Genomic DNA, 25,651 nt, shown 5'->3' with positions numbered 1-25,651 from the left:
TTAAGATTATCTACCGAGTCAGGTTTTTGCTTGGATAATAGCCACTCTATCAATCAATCAATCCATACAGAGAGACAGAACAACCCGACCCACTTGCATCTATCTCAACACATGTTTACATATATATAAAGATTGGCATCTGGTAGGATGCCCCATCCCTGGCTTAAACAAAATGATAAGAAAAATGAAAAAATAAAGAGAGAGAAACAATAATATATTTCTTATGAGGCGTGTAAGAAAATAAGGGTTTGTCGTTATTGTTAAGCGATAAATACAAGTGGCATCTAAGCGCATTAGGTTCCACCCAGAGCGCAAAGTCGGTAAACTTTATCTTGGTAATGTGTAGCCACAACGGCCTAGAAAGCAAATTGCTCTTAGAATGCGTCCAACAAGTCTTTTAAATGACGTTTTTTATGATAATGACTGAAGAGACAATAATATCTCAACTTGTCATGAAGCTGACTGACAACTTTGAAATGATGTAATGGATTGCCAAGCATCGGTATATAACCAATACGTGAAGATAAGAAAGCTGTAAGTTTCCTTGCACATTGGGTCACAATATGAAAATGGTTGAAGATGGAAATATTGAAAAGATGGATTATGTTATTCAGCACGAAAAAAATCTTTTATTTTTAGCGAAGCAAACTTTCCTTACTTATTATTGTTATAATTTACTAACTATAATTTACTGTGGAAAATCCACAATGGTATTTTTCACATGATATATTGCTAATAGGCATTCTGTGGACGTTCGGCGTGAATGGAGACCTCGCTATATGATTGTACCCCTTTGTTAAAACTGTAAAAGTATTTATCTAAGTAATCTGGTTAATGTAGTATCAGAATATATCTTGTTATTACGATTTATCTCCAATATCCTTAAAGGAGTCTGTGATATATTTCCATTATAAGAATGCCCAGTGCGAATGGAAACCCTACGATATAATTATACCATCTTTAACCAGAAGTCCAAGAAAGTTACATCATTTTTTTAAATTTTATTTTATTTTTATTGTCCCTTATTCATTAAAAAAAGGAGGATAGAAGGTGATAAGATACTATGAATATTAAATTAGCTTATCTATATACTAATTTAATGTATCTATATACTAATTTAATGTATCTATATACTAATTTAATGTATCTATATATTAATTTAATGTATCTATATACTAATTTAATGTATCTATATATTAATTTAATGTATCTATATATTAATTTAATGTATCTATATATTAATTTAATGTATCTATATACTAATTTAATGTATCTATATATTAATTTAATGTATCTATATACTAATTTAATGTATCTATATATTAATTTAATGTATCTATATACTAATTTAATGTATCTATATATTAATTTAATGTATCTATATACTAATTTAATGTATCTATATACTAATTTAATGTATCTATATACTAATTTAATGTATCTATATATCAATTTAATGTATCTATATACTAATTTAATGTATCTATATACTAATTTAATGTATCTATATACTAATTTAATGTATCTATATATTAATTTAATGTATCTATATACTAATTTAATGTATTTATATATTAATCTAATGTATCTATATATTAATTTAATGTATCTATATACTAATTTCATGTATCTATATACTAATTTAATGTATCTATATACTAATTTAATGTATCTATATATTAATTTAATGTATCTATATATTAATTTAATGTATCTATATACTAATTTAATGTTCGTAGTATGTTATCACCTTCTATTCTCCTTTTTAGTAAATAGGATCTCCCGATCGAATAATTCATAATCTAGAAACCGTGACACGTACGTACGTACGTACGTACGTACGTACGTACGTTAAAGGTACTACGGTATTAATACACAGATAATGGGGTAAGGATTTCTTTCAATGTCAGTTTTTACATAAGGCTCTAACTCCTCACCCATTTTCTTTCTAGGCCGCTTGTCTAAGCATTACTCTTTCTCTGTCCATCTAAGTATTCTATGAACGCGGAACATATATTTCGGGGGAAGACAATACGCACAAAAAATACTTGTGATTTTAAATGAACATGATACCACGTGATAAACATGATATCACGTGATAAAAATGTCATTGTACGCATGCTTAGTTCCGAATTCAAAACCCATACGCGATAAGGAAAGTTAAAAAGAAAAATACGTTAACCCTGCTGGGACAATAAACTTTCCTTTTATTCAAATTTCTTTTTTTTATTCTTCTTTTTTGTTTTGAATTGGATGTTTATTTGTTTATTTATTTCGTGAGGGTTTTGATGGGCCAGAGGTCCCGGGGTTCGAGGGTGTCATGTCATTTTACGAGTTGCCATAAAACGAAGGACTTTAAAAAGTATTTATCTTTATGTAGAAAAAAAATGAAAAGGAAAGAAAAAAAAAACTCATTTTCGATTTTGGTTGTTGTTAAAAAAAAATCGGCCATTTTTGTTGCGCGGACAAAAACAAAAAAGAAGCAAAATGAAGTCGAACTTGGTTTTTCTCGCGTAAAAAAAATGGCACAGAAAGGAGCAAACATCAAAGAGAGTGAGTTACTTTGTCTGTTTAACGGCACATCAACCCTTTTTAGACTATAATTAATTCCGAAACATAATAAACATTATAATTATAAATATATATATATATATATATATATATATATATATATATATATATATATATATATATATATATATATATATATATATATAATTATATAGTTTTAGATATAGGTTCCACGGACTTTGACCCCTGTTATGACCCCTTAAGATTTATTGTTTTAGGCTCAAATCAAGTTATTTAGTTGATTTGAGCCTAAAGCAATAACTCTTAAGGGGTCATAACAGGGGTCAAAGTCCGTGGAACCTATATCTAAAATTTCAATTGTTTATACGCAAAATTGGCGGAGGAGTTTAGTAGAGTTCTAAAAGGTTAAATCGTTAACAGCAAAATTTCTGGCCGAAAACGAATTACAAAGATTTTCCAAAATCTCCATCGAGTCTGTAGACTGAAAATTGACAGAGTTATTGTGTAGGGAAATGTACACAGATAGACAGACATACAGACAGACACAGACACACACACACACACACTTTCACTTTTATAGATATATAGATAGATTCTTCTTCGTCTTCTTCTTCCTATTATTATTATTATTATTATTATTTTATTATTATTGCTTCACAGCCAATCATAGGGAGGCTTTCAAAAAAAAATATATATATTCAATATAGCATCCTTTGTTTTTAACTACTTCCTCCAATCTACCTGTGAATGAGGCACAAGCGGCACGGAGTATTTCATGAGGGATGGGGGCTCACTCTTTCAACACTTTGACATTAACTGCCTTCACAGTTGATGAGTAGTGGAGCAGACCTTATTCTTCAAGATGAACTAGATGGAGTAGTCCAAGGGGCTCAAATCTGGCCTCATTGCTCGCCAGTCTTCCTCCCAGGAGGGGATTTTCCTCTGAATACAGGATTGTGTGAACTTGGAGCCATTAGAGGGTGGATTATTTTGTTGCAGGGTCCATAGTTTGCCTTTGGAAGTGATGATTAATGATCGTACGTCACGTCTTTTTTTTTTTTTTATAAATGTGAAAGACATCGATGCAATACTCCTATGGAGTCTTCCTACATTGTCTTCCTCGACGTTCAGGTATTATTTTGACTAATATTTTGGTGGACTGCTATACGACAAAACCCCGGGATATGGTCGCCCTAGGATACGTTTTTTTTTCAGGTGACGATGTGGAATACGATGTTTTTCCTGCCGCTGGTTACTGTATTTGCCCCGCTATACGGTGTTATTTAATTTATATAGTTATTTTGATTATATACATGTGTATTATATACTGTACTGTATTTTGTTACTCATTTTTAATGCCGTATCCAGGGGTTCTACTGTATTATTTCATACAGCGTGTCTAGAGCAAGAATAGTAGATAATACAAAGGAATTATTAACCAATCAGAATTGGAAATTAAGCAGTTTCAATTGGTTTACAAGCGGTTTCTCTTGTACAATCTTCTTTTTCTAAAAATCTTACAGAATGTTTGCCTTTTTTTAAATTCTAGCAGCAATTGAATTTAATTTCAATCGTCAACTTTCTCTTACGTCACAGTTTTGAGGTAAATGATAATCTGTATATTATAAATGAAAGGTTTTTCACCGGTAAATAACCAAGATATTAAATTAGTACCCGGTGTTTTGGATTGCAGTATAAGGACTTGTAACTATGAGGATAAGCACTTCCCTGTCTGCCTTTATTTATGACTAATAAAAATTTATCGATCAGAATTACATATGAATATCGATAAAATCGACTGAAAATAATGCTTGTCTGGGATCATTAACAAAACATATTTCTTTTTTGCGGCATGTAGTGATGGTATTAATCACAAAAATATCAAGGAATATATCGACCTTGCTTTACAACATGTTCAGACATCAGAAATCTTACCCAAAAACATTAGTCATATATTCTACATCAGTTTCTATGACACTTAGGAATTTATGTATTTTTCTACTGTTTATGTTAATTGGTGATTTTGAACTAATTTTACCTTCGTATTCATCGTAAATTGCTCTAAAAATAAAACAAAAAATATTTAGGGTGTTTACTTTACTATTTAAACATCGTTTGCCATAATGATTATTTCTAGCGTGATTTAAAGTTTTCTCTGTCGCTTTTACGTACTCCAGGTTTTCTGTATCCATTCATGTTTTTTATTTACATACTTCATACAACCATGCACTTTTTGACCAGTGTTATTTAATAGCGTGTTACTTTTTACATAACATGCAGAGTTTGTAAGCATAAAAAAGCACGCAATGCTCATTATGGTGATGGATTAGTATGAATCTAATTTTGTTTTGATTAATAGAATCCATAAACTTGAGAGTTTCTGACTCATAGAAAGCTTAAGAAGATTCCTTCCAATATTTCCGTACTAAACATACTAATTAACAAACATCTGATTTGAAAAGTAGAATTTTACAAGTAAATTGTCAACAGTAGATTAAAACATCATCATCAATATATATATATATATATATATATATATATATATATATATATATATATATATATATATATATATATATATGTGTGTGTGTGTGTGTGTGTGTGTGTGTGTGTGTATGAGAATTTATTCTATTTAGAAACAATTCCAATTTTAAATTCGTAATATTCATATCTAGCTCCAAGCAATAGCAGACAGTCTAAAATTTGTATCTTATCATTAGTGATCGGACGATTTGAACAGTTTCATAAGGTGTGACATGTAATAACGACGCCGCAATCTTCTTTTTATGAAATTATTTTTATATTTCTTGGATTACTTTTCAGTTTGTTATTTTTTTCTTCCTCTCTTAACAACCTCTTCTCTTCTTTTTTAATTAATTTCAACTTTAATTTCTTTCTTTCTAGTCCTTAATCTTCAGCTATAATTCTCTGCATTTCTCCCCATCCCTCTTCCTCTCTTTTCCTTTTCTCTTTCTTCCCTCTTACTCCTCCTCCCCTCTCTATTCAGTACTTCAAATCTTCGTTTTTTGATGCTCATTTGCAATTTTTAGGAATCTTTATTTTGATTTGAATTATATGAAAAGATCGGCAGGAGTACTATCCTAAGCCGGGAATGGGGCAACGGACTTATACTAAGTAGATATTAATAAGTTTTTCTCACCTTTTTTATTTTATTTTATTTTATTTTCTCAATGGAGAGTAGATAATGCATGTGGATGTGTTATCGGCGGCTCCAGTAACTCTCGCTTCTCCTTTTTTGTCCTTCAGTCCTCATTTCCAATGAATGATTTTTCTGACAAAGGGTGAAGAAAAAGCTGCTTTCCAGGTCGGTAGTACTTTGTAAAGAGTAGCCTGAGATGTCGGAAAATTTCTGTTTCTATGTCTATCCTTATTACTAGAAAGGGTGCTGGAGGTAAACGTTTCATCTGAGCTGACGTTACCCGCCTGATAGTCAGGGACCCGAACTTTGGATTAACCACTAAGGAAGCTGTCCTATCAGCAGGTGCAAAGTACCGGGGCTGCTGTATAGCCATTTGGTGAATGTATTCTGGACCATACAGTAGTTCTGGTAGGGCCTCTCGATGCCATACTAGTGGGTAATTGTTACGGCTTTACCTTATCATGTGCTACAAAAAAAAAATTCTTGTCTTTTTCTCTCTTATTTTCCCTCTCTGTTCTGCTCCAACCAAGTCTGCCAACCTACTCCACAAACCCCAAAACCTCAACAATCATGACAAATCTCCAAAAAAGAAACACGAATAAACCTAGAACCCCATCCTCCAACGTAGACCCCTACTACCAGGTCTCCTTCTCCAACATCAGGGGTCTACGTTCCAACTTTCCGGAGGTTGAAACACAATTACAGGAGACGAAACCGGACATATTTTTCTAAGTGAAACTGGCATAGGGCCAACCACTTCTCAAGACGAATTCATAAGTAAAGGATACTCTAACTTAACATTTAAATTTGACCCCAAGATCGCCATGGGCATGGAACATGTGCCTACATCAAAGATGGCTTTCCATATGGTAGGGATATCTCCAGAGAAGACCCTAATTTACCTTATATGTGCTTCCGGGTTGCATTAGCTTACACCACTACATTTATATTTGCCCTCTAACGCCCCCACAACAGTGGGGTTACTATCTTAAAGTGCATATCTGAGAAAATTGACCACTTCCTGTCTGCTCATCCTTCGCCTAACATTCACATTTGCGGTGACTTCAATGTCCATAATGTGGAATGGCTGACCCACTCAAATAAAAGCGATGAAGAGGGGAGGGTTTGTCATGATTTTGCCATTGCCTATGACCTCACTCAGATTGTTCACGAACCCACCCGTGTGCCCGATACACCCGGTCAATATGCAAACCTTCTAGACCTTTTCCTCACAACTTCCCCTGAGCTGTGTTCATGTTCCGTTCTATCTCCTCTGGTATCCTCTGACCACTCTGTTGTAGCAGTTAAGATAAAAATGAAATGTGATAAGTCTTACCCCTCCACCGTACTGTATATCGATACTCTATGGCTGACTGGGATAGCTTCCGTACATTCATATCTGACCTACATCTGCATTCCATGTTTAAAAAGGATGTGTCCTCTATAGTATCAGACCTGACCGAATGATTAATTGTAGGCATAGACCGATTCATACCATCCAAAATATTCCATCTTGAACAGAAGCGTGCGTTCTATCCCAACTATCATCAATGGAACTGGGGTCATCTCGTCAGCATCAGACAAGGCCAGACTATTTGCCAAGAACTTTGCAGCTAATTCTAACCTATGCGACAATGGCCATCAACTCCCTGTATTTCCTCCTATAACAGACAACACGCTATGCAACATACAAATATCTGTGCGTGAGGTCGCCAAGCTAATCAAGAACCTTGATTCCAGTAAAGCAACTGGCCCTGACGGCATTCCAGTTAAAGTGCTGAAAAAGCTTCAACCAGAACTTGCCCCCATACTTACAAAACTGTTTAAGCATTGCCTTAAGAAGTGCTTTCCAACACCCTGGCATTCCAGTTACAGTGCTGAAAAAGCTCCACACTTACAAAATTGTTTAAAAGTTGCCTAAAGGAGAAGTGCTTTTCGACTCCCCGGAAAACCTCATCAGTATGCCCTGTATTTAAGAATTCAGGTGAAAAGTCATATCCCTCTCAGTACAGACCAATAAGTCTCCTGTGTGTCATGAGTAAGTTGTTGGAATCCATATTAAATAAAGAAGTAGTTAACCACCTCAGCAGAAACAACCTTCTTAGTGACATGCAATATGGTTTCCGTCCTGCAAGATCTACAGCAGATGAGCTAACGGTTATATCACATAGGATTAGTGACTCTCTCGACAAAGGCTTCCTTTCCAGAGCAATTACTCTTGACATATCAAAGGCCTTCGATAAGATATGGCATAAGGGCCTACTTCACAAGATTTCCAGCTACGTTACTACTGGAAATGTTTTCTCAATCATTAAATCATTTCTCTTTGAAAAGTTCATAAGAGTAGTGGTTGATGGGCAGAAATCAGAGGCCCACAGTATTAATGCTGGAGTCCCTCAGGGGTCCATCCTGAGCCCAACTCTCTTCCTGATATACATCAATGATCTCTCAAAATACATACTTAAATCATTCGTTGACATCTATGCTGATGACACGACCATCTATGGCAACACATCAAAGGCCGTAAATGACAAAGTTCTCTCTAATTCTCTCTCCTCTGATCTTGAGTGCGTGGTACAATGGGGGAAGAGGTGGCTGGTCACTTTTAATTCATCCAAAATCAAGCTTCTATCTTCACATCATCAACGCTCTGATCCCCATCTGGCATCAATTGAAATGGATGGCTCTCGTCTTGGGGAGGCTCCATGTTTTGACAAGCTTCTGAGTTTGACCTTTACTCTTGATCTGAAATTGAACACGTACATCAAATCTGTTGCCAAGGACGCTGGGAAAATGGTGGGTTCCTTCTACCACTCCAGAAGATATCTCACTACTGATGCAAGTCTCTATCTGTATAAAAGCCAAGTACATCCAAAGATGGAGTACTGCTGCCACATCTGGGCAGGAGCTGCTAAAAACAGCCTATCCTGCCTTGACAGAGTACAAAATAGACTTCGTGGTTTGATGAGGGATGCCCTTTTCTCTTCCCTGCAGCCTCTCTCCCACAGAAGAGACGTTGCGAGCTTGCCTTTGTTTTATCGTTATTTCCATGGCAGGTGCTCGTCTGAGCTCCAATCACTCGTCCCCCTCTCGCCATTCTTTCACGAGGAACACCCGTCTGGCTGAAACTACTTTCAATAATTTTCCCCAATCTCTATCTGTGCCTAAATCCAAACGTAGATTCCATGAGCAGAGCTTTTTTCTCAGAAGTGCACGATTGTGGAACTCTCTTTCGTTCGCCTATTTCCCACCTGACTACAACTTGGATGTCTTCAAATCCAACATAAACAAATTCCTAACAAACCGCCCCCTTAAGTAAGACAATCTATAAAATCTCCAATACTAGCGATTCTACAATACTATCTCATTAATTACTGTACACGCAATAACCCTTATACCTGAATGGCCTTGATAAGTGGTGATGGATGGATTAAAATTCAATATGAAAAATAAATAAATATTTATATATTTATGTATTTATTTTCTACTAGCAAGACCCGTTAACCGGCGTTGCCCAGTGTTATTATGCTCCCACCGCGCAAAAAATTAAAATAGTTTGTTGTTATTGTTGTTGATGTAGCCCAATCATCAATCTCCGCTCGGTTAGAACGGATTTTTGTTACACTGGAATCACCACTTATCACGACCTAGAGGCCACTTGAGGATAAAGGGTAATTGATATACATTAGTCAATGTGATTACAGCGTAGTAAACATAAGTAATGGGAATTTTATGAATTGGATTACTTAGGGGGGGACGGTTTATCAAGAACTTGTTTACGTTGGACTTGAAGATAATCAGATTGTAGTCAGTTGGAAAGCACGCAAACGGAAGAGAGTTCCACAGGCGTGCAGTTCTAAGAAAAAACTTTGTTTATGGAATCTACATTTAGGTTTAGGCACAGATAAAGAGTGTGGGAAATCATGATAGTGGTTTTGGATAGACGAGCGTTTTTCGTGAAAGTTTGAAGCTCAGATGAGCACTTGTTATGAAAATAACGATAAAACAAAGATAGTCTCGCAACGTCTCTTCTGTGGAAAAGAGGTTGCAGAGAAGAGAAAAGGGCATCCCCACTAAGCTATGGAGTCTATTTTGAACTCTGTCAAGGCAGGATAAGGTGCTTCTAGCAGCTCCTGCCCAGATGTGGCAACAGTACTTCCTCGCTGGACGTACCTGGCTTTTATATAAGTAGAGAATTGCATTAGGAATGAGATATCTACTGGAGCGGTAGAAGGATCCTGCCATTTTTCTAGCGACCTTGGCAACAGATTTGATATATGTGTTCCATTTCAGATCGGGAGTAAAGGTCCAGCCCAGAAGCTCGTCAAAATATTAAGCCTCCCCAAGACGAGGGCCGTTCATTTCAATTAATGCCAGATGGGCGTCAGAGAGTTGATGATGTAAAGACAGAAGCTTGGTTTTAGATGCATTAAAAGTAACCAACCACCTCTTTCCCCACTGTACCTTTTCAAATTGACACCACCAACCTCCCTATGAACGGCTGTCGAATTAAACACCCCCACTGACAGTGGTTGTCGTGACAGCAAGGATATGGTCAAGCTGATTAAACCTTATTCGCGGTTACTTTTACTTATTCTCTAAGTTCAAGGAAAACCTCACATGCTGTCGTTATGAGACAATTGAGGAGATGAAAGAGGTTGTGACGACGATTATTGACACATTCACGCACCGTTGGGCCTTCCAGATGTTGTTGAAATGATACAACAAGTGCATTGCAACCAGAGGAGATTACTTCGAATGGGACTAAAGTTTCGTGTGTGTACTATCAACAAAACTGCCCATAACAAATAAAGTCTGGAAACTTATTTAAGTCATTTTTTATTTGTTTACTCGCGATAGAAAAATGCGACACAAGATCGTTTTTAATTTGATGGAAAACCAGATCCCCAAAAGGGGGCACTCTGCAAGTAGGCAAAAATAAAAGGGCTTCCCATACATTGAGTAAGAATAGATTAACTTAAGTGTAGCATCAGAACAGATACTACACTGTAATCTTATTCCGAAGGCCACATCTACTTTTTTCTATTGCTATTTAATTGCTTTCCCACGAAAGCAATATATGACACAAGGTTGGTTTTAATGTGGTAGCAAAATCAATTTCCCCAAAAGAGGCACTTAGGCAGCAAGCAAAAAAAAAAAAAAAAAAAAAAAAAAAAATGCCCTAATATAGAATAGTTTCCCCATCAATTGATAAATGACAAATTAACTCAAGTGTAGCATCAGGTCAGATACTACACCCGGATCTCAGCCAAAGCCTACTTTTTATATTAAAAACAAGTCCCACGCAAATTTATAGATTTTTTTTTCTATGCAAATCTCTTTTGATGTTTCTTTAGTCCTGTCATCAGTGGTGTTTTACAGAATGCCTGCTTATTCATTCCAACAGTCTGCGAAATATATGTTTAAGTAATAGATATTTTATCAAAGTTAAGACGCTGGAAGTGAACTCGATTTACCTAAATATGGAACGGAAGTCACTAAGCATGAAACGAAATATTTTCTTTTGATAACACAAGAAGTGTTAATAAAAAAAAAAACTTTCATACATTATTTATGAGAAAATTCTGTGATAAAACTCGTGAAAGACACAGATATATTATTTCAAAAATACGCCATTACATTCTAATTAGTTTTGTTTCGTCATAACACAAATGTTAAAGCAGCAAAACAATAATATTTATAAAAATGTAAAAAATAAAAGTTTATTATTTTTTATTGTTATATGATAATACAGGAAGTGTTAAGACTAAAATAATTTTTGTGATAAATTATTTCTATATGGTTTCGTATTTCGTTGCATGTTTAGTGACTTCCATTCCGTTCCCTATTTAGGTAAACCGAGTCCATACCCGAATTACTGAATGTTTGGACTTAATCATGAGAATAAGGTAAATTAGAGGGGAAAATGTAATTGTTAAAAAGTGAGAGTTGCCCATTCCAAAATAGTTGTTTAATAGAGTATAATAGATTAAACTATTAGTTTAAGCACAGCAATAACACAACAATTCGACGGAATTTCAACATGAAGTAGATTGCTCGCATTACGTCAGTCAAGAGTTAATTTATGTCAATGTTGTTATTATCGCCTGTAGTAAGGATTGAACATATGACCGCCAGAAAACTGTAAAACAAAAGAGAAAATGTCATCTAGAAAATAGGAGGCTACATCAGCCAAAACGTTATGAATAAAACAACTAAGATAAGTTCAAATAATTTAAACACGTTCTCTTTTGTATTATTTGGTGTGTTTGAACTATTGTTTTCATCGTGGGTGTCATTCTCACGACGTTTCGACCAATGTAACCTCCTACCGTCTTCAGGCGTATCTTGATAATAACTCTTATTGGTGAATATTAAACATGTTAGTGCGTATTTTGCAGCTATTTATTATTATTATTATTATTATTATGATTATTATGATTATTATGATTATTATTATTATTATTATTATTATTATTATTATTCCATGAACAAAGCTTCTTTCTTAGAAGTGCACGCCCGTGGAACTCGCTTCTGTTTGCCTGTTTCCCACCTGACTACAACTTGGATGTATTCAAGTCCAACATAAACAAATTCCTGACAAACCACCTCCTTAATTAAGACACTTTATCAAATCTCCAATACTAACGATTACTACGATACTATCCCATTGATTACTGTACACGCAATAACCCTTATTGCCGAGTGGCTTCCGGGCCTTGATAAGTGGTGACCTGCATGTAAAAAAAAAAAGATTATTATTATTATTATTATTATTATTATTATTATTATTATACTCACTAGGAGTAGTCCCACAATCATCAAAGATTTCTCTCTGAGAACGACCTGTGGCGTTATCTTGAGTCTGAGTGACAACGAGCCTCCTCAGATTTCCAGTACTCTCCACCATTTTCGATAACTTTTACAGATGGATTTGCGTTTTCGCAACAGCCGTTTACCATTGACTTCTTGTTAGCAGCGACCATTGGTTTTCATTGGAATTTGGGTGGCAATAAGCTTCCCCAACCTCCCAGTCCTCTTTGCACTCAGCCAGCTAAGGTCTGGCTAGTGCTTTCACTCCTCGTTCTTCCTATCCTGTTTGACACTCCTCACTTATTTGTGTGGTGCCAGTTTATGGGGACACGCACACACACACACACACACACACACACACACAAGGGGGTGGGGCGGGAAATAGGTGTATTATTATTATTATTATTATTATTATTATTATTATTGTTATTATTATTGCAAGATAACATTCATGTTTTATGTCAATTCTGTCAAATAGTTTTGGATCATATAAGTGACAGCCAGCCAGTCAACAAATATGATTAATTATAATACAAATTCCCCAAAGTATTGCCGCTGTTTAATATCTTTTTCAAATTTTGAATTTTGAAACCTAGTTTTACATAATTGATCGGCTTTTAATGACGTTCATTAATTTCTACTTTTTCATTCGTCCTGTTCAGCTGTCAGTTTCCTGGGGTCACTTATTACAGATTAGCCTGGTGATCTGGTGTTACTTACCAGAAAGTAGATACGACACTGTCCCCAGATCCCGACCCAACGCGTCTGTTTCCGTCATTTTCCGTACGCTCTCAAGAGCGACCACACGTTTCCAGATCAAAATACAAAGCGCGTCTATTTCAACAGTTAGTCGTTTCTTTTTCTCTCTTTTCGGTCCAGAAATTTCATAAATTGGATTTGAACCTTCATACTTTTGTCCCCTGTATAATTGAAAGGAAAAAAAAAACGTACACAAAATTTTTGGCTTCTCGTGTTACTTCAAAAAAATTGACCCCTTCCCATTTAGTTAATAGCTGAGACGAAACAATGTCGTGAGAAAATTAATCATTTTCAACAGGATCTTATTTGAAACTAGTGAGTCACCACTTATCAAGGCCATGAGGCCACTCGAGTATAGGGGTTAATGGGGATGTCAAGTGGATGATGGAAAACATCACAAGAGGATGCGAGACATTAGATGAAAAGGGACGCGTTGAATTAGGTACCTACGCAGGGTACTGATCGTGCTATTTTCTTAATATTATTATAAGTTTAATTCAAGTTTTACGGTACCTTTCAAATTATTAGGTGAAAGTACAGAATAGTTACAAAACACCCTTCTCTTCTCCACGTTAAGAAGGGGGTTTTAAGCAATAGCATTAGTATTTCAACACGGTTCGTATTCTGTATAAATATCTTAGATTATTATTTAAGATGAAAAGTATTTGTTGGCATTAGATTTGAAGACAACTATGTTGTAATCCATAGGAGACTAGATACACGGTATTGTGTTCCACCGGTGAGAAGTTTTTGAAAACAAGATCTGTTCATGGATGTCCTGTTTTTTTGTTTTTTTTTTGTACATAGTGGAACAATAGAAACTTCTTTGAAGTGGAGGCAACCAGACGAGCGCGACGGATAGGAACTCTGAATCTCCTGACTGCATCCACTGCAATTACTGCCTTCCGTAGTTGTTGTCGTCTTACCACGTTTTGGGCCCGTGGTGAGATTCAGAGTTCCTATCCGTCGCGGTTACCACCTGACGAAGGTCAGAGGAATAGTTGCCCGAAACGTCGTGAAACAACTAAAAAGATGAAGATAATAGTCCGCAATAAATAAAAATTAATAAATAATACTCATCTCAATGAATTCCAATTACAATAATACTAATCTACCTTATCTTATCGTATATTCTATAAAAGTAAGAATGTGTGTGTGAGGAAACTTCTCAACCAATATACTCAACGAATTTTTAATCTACAGATTTGGAATTTGGTATATAGGTTATTTAGACACGTGGAAAATTTTTTTAATTTGTTTTCATCCGGAAAAAAGAGGTGCTAAGGGGTCAAAATGAACAAATTGAGACGCGTTGGTCGTGCGATTAGTATTCGTTTGTCAACTGTTTTACGAATGCGCATGCGCGTCCGTGAAACATGAGCTTATTTAAGTTAAGAATATGAAGGTTTGAAAATACTCGGTAATGGTCGTGTCAAGCCGGTCTAATGATTATCCTACTTGACTTATTGTCTTTAGGTCTTGGTTTCGATCTCAGCTCAAGTATTTTCTTTTTTTTTGCTTACAAGAAATGAACTTTTTAGGAAAAAAAACATAACACTCGCATTGAGATGTCTCAGTTTCTCTATGGATTAAGATATGATATGTATGCGTATTTTACGACCGAGCAATGCCGGGTGGCCTGCTAGTATATCGGGCAGAGGAAGACTAGCAACGTCTCTTTGACAAGAAAGACGTCGCAGGGGAGATCATCTCTCACTATGTTGCGAAGACGGTGTTGGACTCAAGTCAGCAAAGAATGCTTCGAGCTGTGGCAGCAGTACTTCAACTGATGATATTTGAGATTCTTATGAAGATAATCATAAATAGTTTTGCGACACTAAACTGTAGAAACTGGGATCGCAGACTTGCTGCTAGCAATTACCATATGGCTTTTCATTTCGGGTGTGGCCATCTATAATCGTCTTAGTTTCTTTTACATCGGAGATACCACTTATCAAGGCCCTGAGGCCACTCGAGGATAAGGGTTATTGAGTGTACAGTAATCAATGGTATAATATCGTAGTAGCCGTTATTAATAGAACTTTGGTAGATTGGATTACTCAAGGGGGACGGTTCATCAAGAATTTGTTTATGTTGGACTTTAAGACAACCAAGTTGTAGTCAGCTGGGAAGCAGGCAAACAGGCGTGCAGTTCTAAGAAGGAAACATTGTTAATAGAATCTACGTTTTGATTTATGCACAGTAAAAGAGTGGAGAAAGTTATTGACAGTGGGTTTAGCTAGACGAGTGTTTTTCAAGAAAGATTGGCGAGGGGGGACCAGAGACTGGAGCTCAGACGAGCACTTGCCGTGGAAGTAACGATAAAGCAAAGACAGGCTCGCGACGTCCCATGGGAAAGAGATTGCAGGGAAGAGAAAAGGGCATCCTCACTAAGTTACGAAGTCTATTTTGTTCTCTGTCAAGGCAGGATAAGCTGCTTCTAGCAGCTCCTGCCCAGATGTGGCAACAATACACTATCCCTGGACGTACTTGGCCTTTATATAGATAGAGAATGGCATTAGCAGTGAGATATCTGCTGGAGCGGAAGAAAGATTTCACCATTCTTTCAGCGACCTTGGCAACAGATTTGATGTACGTGTTCCATTTCAGATCAGGAATAAAGGTCAAGCCCATAAGCTTGTCAAAACATGAAGCCTTCCCACGACGAGGGCCATTCATTTCAATTGATGGAAGATGAGGATCAGAGCGTTGATGATGTAAAGATAGGAGCTTGGTTTTTCCTACGATTTTTTATTGATTTAATTATATTTTTGCTAATGAGTCACCACTGAGCTCCAATATATGGTTCCCCTCTTGCCAAACTTTCACAAAAAGCACTCGTCTAGCTACAATCACTATCAACAATTTCCTTCACTCTCTATCACTTAAGTGTCCAGTTCGAATCCATTTTAGTGCATAAAAATAACTTTCGCTTAGGATGTTAGCAACGTTCTCGTGGTCTCTCCCGTCGGTACCCGAATGTCTGTCAAGAAAGAATTGTGATTAAAAAACATCGGAGAAACCAATGTCGTTGGGTTCATACGATTTAATGATGATGATCACTATAGCTGACTTCAATACTCAAGTTATGCTTTTCCGTTTAAGCTTTTTTTTTTTTTTTTTAGTAATTCTTATAGAATTATATTTAAGGCAAAGAATATAGATTTCTTATTGAACAATCAAAAATGTCTGTGTTTGTTTACAATATCACGTCAGATGATATTTGGGCTTGACGATGGATGCTTTGGAAACTCACTTCTGATTAATATTTAGTTTTAAAATACGCAAACAAAGAAATGATTTGCGGCTATTTTAAATAGTATATCTTCTTTTATCGTAAATTGAATTCATTAATAAAAAAAAAAAATAATAAAATAACATAGTGAGGCACACCCGGGCTTGAACACGGGAACATTTGATAAGTAGTCGAGTGCTCTAACATTGAGATATGTTTCCAGATGTCAAGAAATATCAAAAACATTGTCATGGAAACCAGCTTGTATTTAATAAAATTCACACTCCTTTCCCCAGTCAAACCACATTGAATACATATGAACTTCAGTCTTTGCTTAACTTGTAGACATAGTTTAAATTATAAAACTATGTTTTGTTATATTTTAGTTTTGACCTCGAGTCACAATTTATCATATATCTTTTTCTTATCCTTATGGGACTCAAATCATGCTTATTTTTACTTTTGAAATCATGACCATATATTTGGTACAATATAATATTAAATAATAGACTCTATAATAATAAATACGAAATCTGCGTAAAATAAAATATCATATTTAAGCGTATTTTACAACCGGGCAACACCGGGCGCCCCGCTAGTATTCCATGAAATGATTAAGATCATTTTTTTTTCTTTCTAAGATTTCGGTGTAAGACACCTTTTTAAAGGATTTGTTTTTTGTTTTCATTTTACTGGTGCCATTAAATCGAGAAGCAAGCCTCTGCACACACACACACACACACACACACACACACACACACACACACACACACACATATATATATATATATATATATATATATATATATATATATATATATATGGGCTTGCCCCTCGGGCTTTATACACACATACACAGACACACACATATATTTTTCATACGAATGTGTGTATGCAAATTGTGAATTATCTGTATGTATGAATAGAGATAATTCGTATACCGAATGTAATAAATGTAATATAAATATATATTGTGACAGACAGAATGACAGGAGAGAACTCGTCAGTCAGACAACCGCCATATAAATAGTTTAGAAGAAAGAGAAGTAGATGGAAACACGTTCGAAAGAGATAAGTGTAAAATGAACTAGCCATTAAATAAGCATCTGTTTAAATTCAAAGATTATCTTATAAACATACATCTTTCATTTTTTTCTGATATACAGTCATTAAAACATTAAAACAAATGATATACGCTGTCTCAAGGACTCACAATGTAAACACGCAATAATAATAAGAATAAGAATAAGAATAAGAAGAATAAGAATAAGAAGAAGAAGAAGAAGAAGAAGAAGAAGAAGAAGAAGAAAATAGACATAGCTTGCCAGGAACTGAAAGAAATATAGAACGTGGAGAAAGTCAATATAATACCAGTAAATGTATGAGCACTAGGAACAGTGTAACTGAGCGCGGACGCGCGTATGGCGACTGTACGTAAATGTCGAGCCGTGTGCGAAGTGACGTAAAGGTAAAGAAGAAAAATAAAACTACATAAAAAAAGAAGGACGTGTGCGCAGAAAGAGGATGAAGTTCGAGAGGATCAGGACAAAGGTTAGAGACGTGGGTGACGTCACAGCCGTAACGAAAAGTAAAGCGTGGCGAGAGAATAAGGAATAAACGTCTTTTCTTACAACCGGAAGCAGCGAGTTGAAATATTCCTTATCTTGCTTGCGACAGAGTCTACAACGTGTTGGGTATTGAGGGTCTGCAGATTAAAACGTATGTAACGCTAGAACAGCCCTCCCTCCAAAAAAACTAAAAAAAAACTATTAGAAATTGGAATCAAAGGGAAGACTGGGACTCTACAGCGAAAGGCAACGATTAAGCATCTGAAATCTTAAGTAAAATGATGGAATACAGCAACCAATATACATAAATTATGAACACTAACCAGACAGAACGAAACTACAACAGAATTAAAACAAGGGAACCAAAACTGGGATTAAAATGTTAAAACATAATTAACAAAATAAGATGAAAAATAAATAAATACATAAAAAAGAAGGGCGTGTGCGCAGAAAAAGGATGAAGTTATAGAGGATCAGGATAAAGGTTAGAGACGTATGTGACGTCACAGCCGTAACAAAAAGTAAGGCGTGGCGGGAGAATGAGGAATAAAGGTATTTTCTTAAAACTGGAAGCAGCGAGTTGAATTATTTCTTACGTTGCTTGCAACGAAGTCTACAACGTGTTGGGTACCGACAGTCTACAGATTAAAACGTATGTAACGCTAGAACAGACCCCCCCCAAAAAAAAAACTGCAAAAAAAAAGAAGACTATAAGAAATTGGTATCAAAAGAAAGACTGGGACATGAAAAGCAATGATTAAGCATCTGAAATCTTAAGGAAAATCATGAAATGCAGCAACCAATATACATAAATTATGAACACTAAGCAGCCACAACGAAACTACAACAATTAAAACAAGGGAACTAAAACTGCAATTAAAATTTTAAAAGATAATTAATAAAATAGATAAGAAATAGATAAATAAAGAATAAAAAATAAAGTAAATATATAAATTAAGAAAACAAAAAAAATGTACTACTCTCTATTGATATCACCAAAATAACTGTGAGGTCATGCGCAAACGTTATCGAAAGAGGTAGAGCATAACGGAAGGTTTGTTTTCACCCAGATTCCGGGGAGTACCACTGATTATTATCAGTGAGTAATATCTGCTGATGATATATATTATTAATTGGAATTCATTATCGAAATGAGTATTTTTTATTGATTTATTTATTTCGAACTAATATCCTCATCTTTCTCAATTGTTGTTTCACAACGTTTCGGCCAACTATTCCTCTGGCCTTCGTCAGGTGGTAACCGCGATAGGATAGGAACTCCGAATCTTCTAACTGCATCCTTAGCAATTACTGCCTTCCATAGTTGTTGTTGTCTTACCATGTCTTGGCCAAGTAAGCCTCTGGCCGGCTTTGGGTAGGATTGAAACCGCTATCTTCAGACAATTCTCACGTGTAACCGTACAGATTCAATGCAGTGGATTAGAGATAAATGCGGATTGTACTGGAAGCTTGGAATTCTAGTACAGACCAATGATCGTTGCCAGCAAAAACTCAACAGTAAGCGACTGTTGCGATAACGCAAAGTCATTTGCTAAGGTTTTCGAAAGATGTGGAGAGTACTGGAAAGCTGGGAAAACTTGTCATCCAGACTCCAGGGAATACCACCGATAATTATCAAGAGGTAATCTCTGATGATTGTGTGAGAAGTCCTAGCGAGTACAACAACAACAACAACAACAACAACAACAACAACAACAACAAAAACAACAACATTAACAACAACAACAACAACAACAACAACGATGACGACGACAACAACAACAACAACATTATAATAATAATTATTATTATTAATATTAATAACAATAATAATAATAATAATAATAATAATAATAATATGATAAACTAACAAAAACACCTGGACATGACTACAAAATAAAAACCTAAACAGAAAAGCTGAATCTCTAATAACAGCCGCACAAGATAATGCAATTAGAGTCAACCACATTAAAACGAGGGTCGACAAGACATAAGAAAACAGCAAATACAGACTCTGTGAACAAAGAGATGAAACAATAGACCACATAAGCGAATGCAGCGAACTAGCTCAAAAAGTGTATAAAAATAGAAACGATCACGCGGAGAAGGCAGTACACTGGGAATTATGCAGACAACTACATCTTGAACACTCAGACAAATGGCACGAGCACAAACCAGCAGCAGTACTTGAAAATGCATCTCACAAAATTATATGAGACATGGATATACAAACGGATAAACATATTCAAGCAAGAAGACCGAATGTCATAATAGTCAACAAGAAGGAAAAGTCCTGCCAGATTGTAAGTTTTGCCATTCTAGCAGATTGCAGCATGAAGATAAGAAGACAGAGAAGCAGAGCAAATACACGGAACTTGCCAGATAGCTCAAAGGAATTTAGAAGAGGAAGAACGTCAAGATAACACCGTTAATAGCAGGAACTCCAGGAACAAACTTTGAAAAAAAGAATGGGAGTGTGTAAAATCAGAGAGATGGTTAAGAAGATACAACGAATAACAATAATTAAAACGGCTGAAATGTTAAGGAAAACTCTTGAATGTGGAGACGAACTCACATTAGCTACAGGCACACGCCGCACATACAGAAACTGCTACAGACAGAAAGCACAAACGAACATCACATGCAATCATCAAAACTACAACTGCATAATAGTAAGTTAACTCCCCTGTGCCCCTGCCTTCTGCCCTTTCTTTTCTATGTGCCACCATAAACTTGCGCCACACCAAATAAGTGAAGAATGTCAAGTAGGATGGAAAGCCCGAGAAATAAAAGCACTAGCCAAACCTCCACTGGATGAGTGCAAAGAGGACTGGGACCTCGAGAAGACTTATTGCCATCCAAATTTTAGTGAAAATTAATGGTTCTTGCCAACGAGAAATCAATAGTAAGCGGCTGTTGCGATAACGCAAATTCATTTGCAAATGTAATCAAAAGAGGTGGAGAGTACTGGAAATCTGGGGAAACTTGTTGTCACTCAGACTGTAGAGAACACCACAAGTTGTTCCCAAAAGAGAAATCTTCGATGATGTCCTGCGGGACTACTAGTGAGTGAAAAATAAAATATCAAAATATTATTGGACGTTTATACCTGCTCTAAAAATATCGGCAACGTAGATATCGATTTTTTTACCAATATGTCACCAGCCATCAAGGCTTAACGCTATTCACAATTAAGAGTTATTATTAAGATGGATAAATTCTTAGTTGAAACATGGAGAATATTATGAGAGGATTTTAAATTATTTATGGAAGGAACCAAATCTATTTACTTATTGAAACGTTTTATGACAGGCAGTTGTTAATATTGGATTTGAAGACGATTATGTTGTAATTTGCAGGGAAGTGATCATGCGAGAGCAGACTAGTTCTTGCTGTGAATGACTTAGAAGGAGAAACCAGGTATTGGAGTTCAGTCGAACATCTTCTACAGAAATTACAATGGAATATTATCCACTTTACATCCAATGAATACCAAACAAATTGAATATAAAGATTTATATTTGCATACAAACTTATAGAAATTACCTTAGCAATAAAACACCAGAATTGTCAGCTGAAACTTTTTAGAACACTTGGAAAAACACCGACATTTTTTTTACTAAGGACTTACCCCTTATGAAGTCCTAAAAGCCACTTGAGGATTAAGATTAAATGAGTATCAGATGGAGAGTTAGACAAAACCATAGTAATTAGTAATGATAATATTGATTGAGTAAAATTTAATTCTTTTAGGGAGCGGCTTAAAAAAGAATTCATTTACATTGAACTTGAAAACGACTATAGTGTAATGAGCTGGAAAACAGTCCCGTGGTAATTTGTTCCATAGACGAGCAGTTTTATGAAAAGAAGCTTTATTTAATGTAATTTCATTTAGATATAGGCAGACAGAAAGCGAAACTTTTGAATGTAGTTGAAGTTAGACGAGTCCTTTTGTTATAAAAGTTTAACAATGTAACAATAGTTTGAAGCTTAGTTGAGCAGTTGCCATGAAAATAACGATAGAGAACATAAAAACTAGCAACGTCTTTCCGGTGAGAAAGTTATATAGAAAATATACTTACGGGACCCGCGTTGCCCGGAAAAGCATATTAGGCCCAAAAAATTCTGGGCTCCAACGTTTGACAATTAGATTATGCGTTGTTTATTGTCCAGCGTAAAGGTAGACCATGCGAAATTAATGTAATTTTTCCCCGTTTTTATTCAGGGCGTAGGGACTTTACCAAGACTAATGGAGGAAGTTTAATCTCCAACCTAAACTTAAGATTAGCGTTGGGCTTGACGTGGGGAATTTTTTTTTTCCTAAGAAAATCGTGGGACCTTTAAATGTCAGAAACTACAAAAACAAATCGATTAGGCAATTAATTTATTTGTTTTCTTTTTTCTTTCTAGTTGTCTCATACAAAGACAGGTCCTATAATGTAAATGCAAAATCGTTTTTTTTTTATTATTATTATTATCTGAGTTTGGAGAGTTAATTTTTTATTGCCAGACTTTTCTTCTTTTGCTTAATGTCACAAGATATATTTGGAAATTACCTTAACCAGAGAAATAAAATAATACAACAGTACCCTGGAGTTTCGTTCGCACCGGACATCCATAGTATCGTAAAATTTTTACCACGTAAGTAATATGCAACAAACGAAGGAATGAACTGTGGATTTTTCACAGATCGCAATATCTATAATGTAAATCTCACTTGTCTGTTTAAATGTATGTATGTATGTTTGTATGTCCCGCTTAAACTTTCGACAGAGGCGACAGATTTTCACGAGATCAGTATCGTTTTGAAGCCGACTCTTCGAACGACAAATATAAAGAAATTAGCTAAAAACATTAATTCTTTCACCCTACACAAGGCACTTTTCTATAGGAAGGGGTTGTCGCATATTTTCGAAAGCCATCCTCTCTTTTCGATTGACTAGCCTTAATTTAAACATTCGTCATTTCCGGTTTGGCGATGGGTGCAATAGCAAAGACGTCACGTTTTTTTTCACGTTCTTTTCCTCCTTCGCGGTACGTGTTCGAGCCTGCCTGCCTACTACCACTTTTTTTTTTCTCAGCACGCAATCCCAAGCATCCGGGCAACGCTAGTTAATAAAAAATAAATAAAATAAATTGTTAACTATATCGTTGACAAAGATGAATTTCCCGCGCTTTCGCCGACAAGAGAAAGCTATAAAATCTGAGCGTTAAATATGAAAGTAAAATGTTATACGAGAATATTAACAGCCAGAACGTTTCAATATGGCGCCAATGATAGCATTTCGTGAGAGACATTAATAAAAAAAATATTATAAAAAATGAACAACAAAAAAAATACTACTTTTTGAGTACCGTTGCTGTAGTTGCATCAAGTAGATTAAAGCAATATATTTAATAATGTTGCTATAAACAAGCTGAAATACCTGGGTGGGAAATCTGTAAAAATTGTATATCGTTGAATTTAGATATCCTCACAGTTGGGCTTGTTGGGTGGAGGTTGTATTTAACCCCATCGTAAAAAAAGTTGTATGGCGAAAACAAACCCGTCTTTGATGAGGTTAAATGCAATTCGGCCCAATAATAAACCAAGCTATTTCGAACGCACTTTTAATAGTCAAATTTACAGCGAAGCTGCAGCAAAATGTTCTTCTTAAATATGTATATTATGATATATTTATTTCAAGAATTATTTTTATATTATACTAGCATGGGTGCCCGGCGTTGTCCGGGTGTTTGGAAGTGTACATTGAGCAAAAAAAAAAAAAAAAAAGCGGTCATTTTTTTTAAATTTGACCCCTATTATGACCCCTTAAATTTTTTTTGTTTTGGTCTCAAATTAAGTTATTAAGTCAGATCCATGTCCAAGGAACCTATATCTAACATTTCAAGTGTTTAGACCCAAAATTGTCGGCGGTGTTTGGTAGAGTTCTCAAATTGTTGAACTTTGACCCCTTAACAGCCAAATTTCTGGCCGAAAATGGATCACATGTTATAGCGTTGGGAAATGTATACAAAAATACACACAGGCACACAGACACACAGACACGTTCACTTTTATAGATATACTAGCATGAGTGCCCGGCGTTACCCGGGAATTTGGAGGTGTGTTAGGCAAAAAAAAAAAAAAGCGGTCCATTTTTTTAAATTTTGACCCCTAATGTGACCCCTTAACATTTATTGTTTTGGGCTCTAATAAAGTTATTAAGTTAGATCCATGCCCAAGAAATATATATCTAAATTTTCAAGTGTTTAGACTGAAAATTGTCGGAGGAGTTTGGTAGAGTTCTCAAATGTCAAATCGTTGAACTTTGACCCATTAACAGTCAAATTTCTCGTCGAAAACCGATCACATAAATTTTTCCAAATCTCAGTACCCTTTATATCAAATTTCGAGTCTGGTCTGTAGACTAAACATTGACAGAGTTATAGCGTTGGGAAATGTATACAAACATACACACAGGCACACAGACACACAGACACGTTCACTTTTATAGATATACTAGCATGGGTGCCCGGCGTTGCCCGGGTATTTGTTAGGCAAAAAAAAAAAAGCGGTCAAGTTTTTTTAAATTTTGACCCCTATTATGACCCCTTAAAATTTATTGTTTTGGGCTCAAATTGAGTTATTAAGTTAGATCCATGTCAAGCGAACCTATATCTAAAATTTCAAGTGTGTAGATCGAAAATTATCGAATGAGTTTGGCAGAGTTATCAAAGGTCAAATCGTTGAACTTTGACCTATTAATCGCCAAATCTCTGCCCCAAAACCGATCACATCGATTTTCCCAAATCTCAGTACCATGTATATCAAATTCCGAGTTTGTAGACTTAAAATTGAAAGAGTTATTGCGTAGGAAATATACACAGACACACGCACACAGACAGACGCTTTCACTTTTATATATATATATATATATATATATATATATATATATATATATATATAGATAGATAGATAGATAGATAGATAAGTAGGAACCGTGGAAATTTCACGGAATGAGAAATATATTTAATCAACAAAATAAAATAATTATTTTATCAAAATGTTAATCTTTAACTAAACAAAAATTATCAAGATAAGAAAAACGCAACACTATCAAGAGGAGCAAAAACAATAATCTATAATATAAATCTCACCTGCCTGTTTAAATGTATGTACGTATCTATGCATGTCTAAAACTGACAGAGGGACAGATTTTCACGAGATCGGTATCTCGGACGATAAATATCGACAAAAAAGAAGAAAAGTAGTCATTTAGATCGCTCTCAACTATGGTCAACCACTTTAATTGTATTTTTATGTGGCTGTAACGTGTGCCATTACTTTTATTTACCTTCTTATTTCAACTCGTTTCTACTCATATGTAACGAGCTCGATTCAAATTTGACAAAAGTTTTTTCAGTCCGAGACGTTGATCACTTGGTCACTGTCATCCCGAGCCGCCTAATTTGTAGGCAGAAAGAAGTTTTCTTTTATTTCTTTTGTGAATATAATTGATGACTTACTTTTAAAGATTATTTTTTAGGGGTATTTGGGACTATTTTGAACAAATATCATATTTAACTTTGCTGCTGACAGCA

This window comes from Euprymna scolopes, chromosome 18 (assembly GCF_053919585.1).
Source record: "Euprymna scolopes isolate OS-2025 chromosome 18, ASM5391958v1, whole genome shotgun sequence".
NCBI classification, from domain to species: Eukaryota; Metazoa; Mollusca; class Cephalopoda; order Sepiida; family Sepiolidae; genus Euprymna; species Euprymna scolopes.
This window is presented reverse-complemented; position numbering follows the sequence as displayed.